Source organism: Callithrix jacchus, chromosome 4, assembly GCF_049354715.1.
Source record: "Callithrix jacchus isolate 240 chromosome 4, calJac240_pri, whole genome shotgun sequence".
Taxonomy (NCBI): Eukaryota; Metazoa; Chordata; class Mammalia; order Primates; family Cebidae; genus Callithrix; species Callithrix jacchus.
This window is the reverse complement of record NC_133505.1, coordinates 28001082-28009642: the sequence shown is the minus strand read 5'-3', so window position 1 is coordinate 28009642 and position 8561 is coordinate 28001082.

The window sequence follows — 8561 nt, the reverse complement described above, 5'->3', positions numbered from 1 at the left end:
AAATCACACTGCCACATGTGTAACCTATGCAACTGTCTTGCATGTTCTTCACATGTACCCCAAAACCTAAAATGCAATTAAAAAAAAATTCCAAGCTGATTCCAATGGGCAGCAAAATTTTAGAACCGCTGATTAGGCTATGTTGCCTCTCAAAGGAAGGTAAAAGGGGCCAGTTGCTGAGCTGGGGTGCACAGGGGTGACCATTCATCCTTTCCTGCCCTAAGGCACCAGGGCAGAGTGTCTCAGTTGGCAGCCATGTGAACAGAGAGAATGGGACTCTTTACTCATGACTTTTAATTACAAGTTCTCATTCCTACCCCACAGACTCAGGTGAGAGGGCAAGCTGAACTGTTAGAGAAAAAAAGGATTAAGTGGCTATAAGATTTATTATTGGTATTTTTGTCACCATTCTATAATTTAGATCAGCCAGAACAGTTGTGTTCATTTTAATAAGCTAATGAGTACCATGGAAGAGCTGCCTCCAATGATTCATGATGATGTATTACTTTCAGTGTTAACTGCCTAGGCCCCCCAAGAAAAGGCACCGTCCTCACTTTCCTAGTCATCATTCCAGCAGGGAAATTTCTCAGCCTTAAGCTCACTATTCCTGCTGAGTATTTAGCCTATAAACTCAAAAGGCTGGTAATTTACAGAGAGTCTAGCAGGAGAGATCATAAATGACTCTCCCTCTCCATCACGTGTGTGCGTGGAGGAATTTGAAGAAAAGGGCCTGTCTCGATTTTGTGGTGTAGCAAGGCCAGGCCATCAATTACAGCCAATAAAACAAAGCAGACAGCCCAAGGATTGTGGAAGGCACAAAGCAGTTGGCACCATCTGCAATATTTCAGGGTGGGAGTACAGAAGGACTTTGGAGTGAGGGTGAAAGGTTGCATTCTAGATGATGGGGTGCATAGAAATAATGCATTGTTTGTAAAAAGCACATGACAGCCATGCTCAGGGGCAGGGCAGGGAATGAAGGCATGACACAGCCTGTCACAAAACAGGGTGGCATTTTCCTCTCCTGGCACTTGTGTCTGCCTTGTTTTGTAGTGTGGGGAGGGCACTGTCATGTTTCTGGAACCTTCTCTAGCAAAGTTAAGAATGGCAGCAGGAGCAAGGGAGAGGGTGGAGTATTTGGGGCATATATGTGGAGGGAAGATGTACCTTTTAGGATGAAGGTGGGGGGAAGTTACCTATTAGCATCTGCATTTGTTTCTAATTGCTGCCTGACAAATTATCACACATTTAGCAACTGACAACAACACCTGTTTATGAACTCACTGCTCTGAGGTCAAAAGGTTGAGGGCAGCATGTCTGGGTTCTCTATTCAGAATTTTGTAAGGCTGCAAATTGAGGTGTTGACCAGATACTGGTCTTGTTAGGAGGCATGACTAAAAAGAATCTACTTCCAAAGCTCATTTGTGTTGTTGGCAGAGTTCAGTTCCTTATAGTTGTGGGACTGGGGTCCCATTTCCTGGTTGGCCATCAGCCAATGGCCACCTGCATTCCTCACCTGTAACCTCCTCATCTACAATGGCAGAAATGGGGAATGTCCCTCACAGTTCAATCTCTCTTGCTGAGAATGGTCCTGGATCTTTAGAATTCACTTGATTAGGTCAGGTCCACTGACAGTGATCTCCTTTTCTTGAGGTCAACTGATTTGGAACCTTGGTCACATTGACAAAATCCCATCGCAGCAGCATTTAGATTCATGTTTGATTAAATAACTGGGAGAAAGGGGGTGTACACCAGGGGACAGGGCAATCTTGGGCACCATCTTAAAATTCTAACCTCATCTCCACTAAAGATACAAAAATTGGCTGGGTGTGATGGTGGGTGCCTGTAAGTCCAGCTACTTGGGAGGCTGAGGCAGGAGAATCACTTGAACCTGGGAGGCAGAGGTGCCATGAGCCAAAACTGTGCCATTGCCCTCCAGCCTGGGTGACAAGAGCGAAACTCCAACTCAAAAAAAAAAAAAAAAGTCTGCCTACAGCAGCATCTTAAGCAATGTTCCTTAAAATATACAAGTGGGTATGAGCAGGGTATGTGCCCAGTTTCTGGGCATTTCCACAGCCCTAATTGTTCACTACAATGCTTGGTCTGTGAGGTTAGCCTTAGAATGGTAATAAAGGCTTCACACAGTGAATGTTTGTTTTATCGATGGCTAATGGAAATGGTAACATCAACTCATCAAGGAGACCTAAGGCTGAACTTTCCACCAATTTGCTGCAGGCTCAGTGAGAAAGGAGAGCTGGTGCTGTTGGAGGAGGGGAAATACAGGAGCATCTTGATGAAAGTAGCTTTATTATACCGTCCACTTAGATGCTGCACATCACATGTTAAAACAATGAGAAAAATATACCTGTTAGAGGACATTTTAAAAATACATCTTTGTAAAGGGAAATAACTATTAAGTCTTTCTCAGATGAGGTAAAGACAGAGCTGACTAAGTGCTGCAGAGTGTAGACCCTGCTGAGGAATGTGGCTCAGGTGATATGAAACTCCACAGCATAGAGTTTTGTGGGAAAGAAGCATAAAAACAAGTCAAGGGTGGCTGAGATGCTTAGAGAGGAGAAGGTAAGAACTGAAGAGGCTCCAAGGACACAACCCTGCCAATGCCTATGGGATTTCCAAGCAGAGTGAAGTTTATTGATACGAACATTTATGTATCTTTGAGTCACTCACATACTAAGTGCCAGTCACTTGGTTGGATGCTGGAATACAAGCATGTCTCCTTTGCTCCAAGAGCTCAGTGGGAGAGGCCAGGACAACAGTGGAAAGTTGTAACATCCAGGGCTGAGTGCAGGGAGGGCAATGCACTGGAGAGGTGGCATAGCCTGGAGCATGCACCCAACTCCACCAAGTTGGGTGTGTCAGAAAAGCCTGAGCCCAGTGTCACAAGGGGACCAGAACGATTTGATACTTGTCCACCTTCAAGTATGTGCATCTCCTAGATAACCAGAATGCTTGGCCTAGTGCCGGATTCTAGGGAGCACTCCGGAAACATTCATCATCATCAACATCAGCATCTCATACTGTGGCCCCTTCTCTCTCCTCCACATACCTTCATCAGCATCTCATACTGTGGCCCCTTGTCTCTCCTCCACATACCTTCATCAGCATCTCATACTGTGGCCCCTTCTTCTCTCCTCCACACACCTTCTTAGAATTTTGGGTTTGGAAAGGGCTATAGGGATGATCAAGTCAGATCTGCTCATTTTCGAGTGTGAAAGTTTGGCTGGGTTGCTGCAAGGTGGACAGCCCAACCAAAGGCACACGGTTTGCTCGTCATTGGTGCAGTTAGCACTGCTGTTTCCCACCCAGAGTGCTTTTTCAGTGGCTCTCAATTTTAAGCATGCATCAGAAGCACCTGGAGAGCTTGAGAAACCAGAGATTGCTGGGCCCTCCCCCCAGAGATTCTGATTATTCATTTGGTCTGGGTGGGGCCTGAGAATCTGCATTTCTTTTCTCCTTTTTCTTTTTTTGAGATGGGGTCTTGCTCTGTTGTCCTGGTCAGAGTGCGGTGGTGCAGTCATGGCCCACTGCAACCTTAAACTCTTGGGCTCAAGCAATCCTCCTGACTCAGCTTCCTGAGTGGCCGGGACTACTGGGGTGCACTGCCAAGCCTGACTAATTACTTTTTTTTAAAATAGTGACTGGGTCTCATTATGTTGTCCAGGTTGTTCTCAACCTCCTGGTCTCAAGCAATCCTCCCTCCTATGGCTCCCAAAGTCCTGGGACTACAGGCATGAGCCACCATGTCCTGGCCAAGAATCTGCTCCAAGTGGTGCTGATGCTGCAGGTGCTTTGAAAGCAACTGCTCTTTATTACGCTCTCCTGTTCACCACTGTACGAGGTGCTTACAAAGGGTTAATACAACATCAAATGGTTGGTAATTGTACAATGGACATTGACAAATGTGGCCTTGAAGGAAACTCACTAGAGTGAGGAATGGCTCCCGAGAGGAAAGGGCCAGAAGGTTTTCACCAGGGTGGTGAGCAGCGAGGATTTCAGGAGGGATCGAGGATGAAGCAATTTGCCTGCCTTCACCCTCTTGTATCCTCATGTAGGTGACAGGGCAAAAGATAAAGCAGTCAGCATTACCCAAAGTGACTTGAAGGTGATTAATACTCAGAGTTCCTGGAGCAGAAAGGTGGGCATGCAAGTTGCAATTAAGATGATAAAGAATGCTGCTTAGCAGCGAGCTGGGGTGTGAGGCTGGTGAGTAGTAGGAGAGCTACTGCCTGTCTCTTGCTCTGCAGAAACCGCTTCTGAGATACAGGGATGGGGTTTATGATGCTGCCAGGCTCATCAGGAGAGAGAAGAAAGATAATTAGAAAGGTTATTTTTAAGACATGGGAGTTTTTCTGTCTCCCTCCCTGGAAGGAAGAACAGAGACTCCAGCAGTTACTGATAACCATGTTGATGAGGATTTCAATGGGTGGTGGGTGGAAAACGTGATTGTGATTTGGTCTAAATTCAGTCTGTGTCTAGCCTAGCTAGTAATTGATGGCAGGAAGTAAATGACCTGAAGGAGGCTCTCAGTGTGATTCATAAGTCTTCTGAGCAATTCGAAGGCAGAACAGGTTACATACACAGGGCCAGCCCTACCATATGGGAGAAAATAATTTCCAGTGCCACTTTGCATCCTGTTTCTGTGCTCCTGCTATTCTGAACACCCGACCTCTCTTCAGGGCTAGCCTCGGCTAAGCTCTAAGGCACCATACAAATTCTCATTCCCCAAGCAGACTGCTGTAGGATACATTAACTAAATTCACATCAAATCACCAAATGATGACTTAATGCCTCTATTTAGGTCACTGTCTAACTCCGATAAATAACCCTATAAAGGTGGAAGGGAGGCAGAGAGGGGCAGAGGTCAGCAGCAGACGTGTGTATCCACCTGCCCACTCAACATTTCTGCTTGAATGTCTGATTCACAGCTCACCTGACATGGCCAAACCTGAACCCTACCTTTGCTTCCCCCCTTGCCCCAACGTGCTCCTCTTATTCTTCTTCACTGCATGAAATGGTGCTGGGTTTCATCTTTGAATCCTCAGCCAAAGCCATCAGCAGATCTTTTTAGATGTACCTTCAAAATACACCTTGAATTCAACCTCCATGCTCCTACCTTAATTTAAGCTCTAAGCCACCCGCCTCTCTTGCTTCAAATATGGCAGCCTTGACACCTTGTGTCCATACTCTCTCATTACAAGTAGTTGTACACAGAGCAGCTGGAATAATCTTTAAAACAAAAACAAGCAAAAGAAGGAAATCAGACTATGTTGCCTCCTCTGACCTCATCTTCCCGATGGCTTCCCCTAAGAATCAGCCTAAAATCCTCCATTCTTATACTGTGCCTGTCTGGCCCTGCCTGACCTGACCACACCCAACCCCTTCATTTCATCTTCCTCTGCCTCTGACTCCCACACCCTGCCCTGGCCACATTCTTGCTCTCTTTAAACACCCCTCTCTAGTTTCTATCCCAGAGACTTGGCACTTGTTTTCCCCTCTGACTGGAATTCTCTTTCTTTGTACAGCCTATTCCTCACTTCCCTGGGCCTCTGCTCAGATGTCACCTCCCCAAGGAGGACATCCCTGGCCACCCTACTCACCACTACCACCCTGAACTCCCAACTCCTTCACCCAGTTTAATTTTTTTTTTATGGAGTTGTGTACTCTGTCTTGTCGATATATTTCTTGTCTATCTACCCCTGAGAACATAAGCTCTTTGAGGGCAGGAACTTTGCCATGTTCATGACTGTACGGCACAGCGAGAATAGTGCCTGGCCTATGGTGGGTACCCAGAAGTATTTGTTGGAGAAGGGAGTTCCATTTATTCAGTGCCTCCTGGGTACTAGGGGTTGTGTGTGCACTGGCTCATTTATGCCAGCCACAACCCCTGAGTGGGGGCCATTGTCATTCTTTTACACATGAAGAAATGGGAACTCAGAGAGCCTATGTAATGCTTCCAGGATGACACAGTTGGAAATGGTGGCACTGGAATCTAACTTTTGGGCCTTCTGAGGTCCCCTGGCAGATGAATGAATCTCATGTGTTAGGGATGACATGGTTTGACTCTTACCTGGTGGTAAGTCAAGTGGGAGGTGACTGGATAGTGAATGAGTTCTCATGAGAGCTGATGCTTTTAAAGTGTGGCACTTCCTCATTCTTGCTCACACTCTCTCCCTCCCCCTTGTGAAGAAAGTACTTGCTTCTCCTTTGCCTTCTGCCATGACTGTAAGTTCCTCAGGCCTCCACAGCCGTGTGGAGCTGTGAGTCAATTAAACCTCCTTCTTTGTAAATTACCCAGGCTCAGATAGCATATTTATAGCAGTGTGAGAAGACTAATACAGGACAAATGAGTCCTCCAAGCACATTTCTAATGAAGATATTAACAAGAACCAGTACTTACCAAGTGCCTATACTATGCCAAGGACTGTTTTATTTTCTTCTTAACCTTCTTAGTAATCCTTTGAATCTTTATTTTGTAACAAGGGAAAACAGGAAGCATAGAAAAGTTTAGGAACTTTCCCAAGGTCATTTGGTGGTAAGCAATGGAGGCAGGATTTGAACCCAGGTGGCTGGACTCCAGAGCCTTCCCACGTAGGCAGACAGACTCTGTCCTCCATCTGTGCATATAAACCATCCCCCATCCCTGATCCCTCTGTCATTCTTACCACAAGGGCTGTGTCTCTGTCTGTCTTGTTCTTTTTGTACCTGAAACATCCAGAAGAGTGTCTGGTACTGAGTGGAAAATTACTTATGTTGAATAAATGAAAGAAGCAAGTGAAAGTTTCAAGAGAGAATTTTTATATCATCTAATTAAAATTTTCCCTTTGAGCCAGTAAGTCGTTAACAAATGTTACCACCACAAATGTCTAATGTGAAAAAGAGTTGGCCTGTAAGTTTTTGACTGTATAGAAGCATGAAACAGATGCTTATATTTATACAAGGGAAAATTTGTTGCATCTAGAACTCTGTAATATTCTTCCTGATACATTTTAGAATCTGGAAAGGATAGAGCATTATTGAGGGCCAGTGGAGAAGATGTAGGGCTGAAACACACTGAGGAAAGTGTTATGAATATTTATGTGTAACACACAAGTAAATGTTGGTGTGTGTACACAAGTGTCAATGTCCAGGTACACTGTTTGTACATAAGCGTGTATATTATTCAGGGTCTAGTCAGGAAACAGCAGCCATGCTAGTTACTTTAACAGTGAGAATTTACTATAGGCAATTTATTAAACAGCTGTTGAAAAAAGAAGCAAAAGTGTTAATGAATGAACACAGAGATACTCACTGAAGGAAGCCACTGGAACCTCTAGGATTGGAAGAATGAAGGGAAGAGTTTGGGTTTATTGGAAACTAAAAGCTTGGATGGAGGCTTCATATGAATGATAGATCTCCAGGGAGAGGACCCTGTCCAATTGCTGCTGGCATCCCAGAGCTTGGAGGAGGGGCCCCTGGAGCTGGGACTTAGAGAAGGCACTGTTACACATGTGCCTCCCAGGACAGTGCTGTGAACCAGGCTCCAGGACAGTGAAAAGCAGCTGAAAATCAGAGCAACCTATCACTGGAACCTACATGCAGGTGCCAGGATTGCGGGCTTTTCTTCGGGTGCTGCTGACAAGAACAGCAGTGAGTCCCTTGTTCTGCTACCACCTTCTAGTCCTCTTCCTGGGCCTGCTACTGGTTGCTTGAGAGGGAAATGGGGAGGCAGCTGGCAAAGGAAAGAGGGAGTTTGCCAAGTTCTGGCCCCAGGATCACTAAACAGATTGAGGAAGGAGAATTTAGAACTGAGAGACAATGTTTAGTAACAGACAGGCAAAGGTCCTTTTCCCATGCTGATTATCCTCACATAGGCTTTACAGCAGAGAGAACATTTATTTAGACCTAAATCATGCACCAAGCTGTTCGTCACCCATCTCACCGGAAGCTTCCCTGTCATATAATAGCTTTTCCTACTCCAGTTTTCACAAAGGTGTGGCTATCTATTTCCTATTTTCAACAACATAACAACTCTTAAATAATAGCAAAATAGCTAACATTTATTATTCATTTACTGTGTGCTAGGTACATAATATTTATACACATTATCTCATATAATCCTCATTATAACCCTATCAGATAGATATTATATTTATCTCCAGCTTACAAATGAGAAACTGTAAGTTGGAGAAACACTTTAAAATTAAGCAATGGATCCAATTTTACAAGTTTACATGTGGCCAAGGCCCAGGACACATGTTCTTATCTTTTCCACATTACTGCCTCCAGCCAGCTGCTGAATAGCTCTGACCTCAGCTGACTTGGGCGCTGGAGTAGAGTTGTGGCTAGAATAAGTGCTTGAGAACCAGATAAAGCTGGTTTTAAGTCTGAGCTACTGTTCTTGCTTGCTAAATGGCATTGGAGAAATTGGTTAAACTTGCTAAGCCCCCACTCCCTTATCATGAACAAGGGAATAAAGACTGTGTCTGCCATAGATATTATTTTTAAGAATTAAATGAGATAATTCTTATAAACCACCTAGTGCAATTCATTACACATAAAAAAAT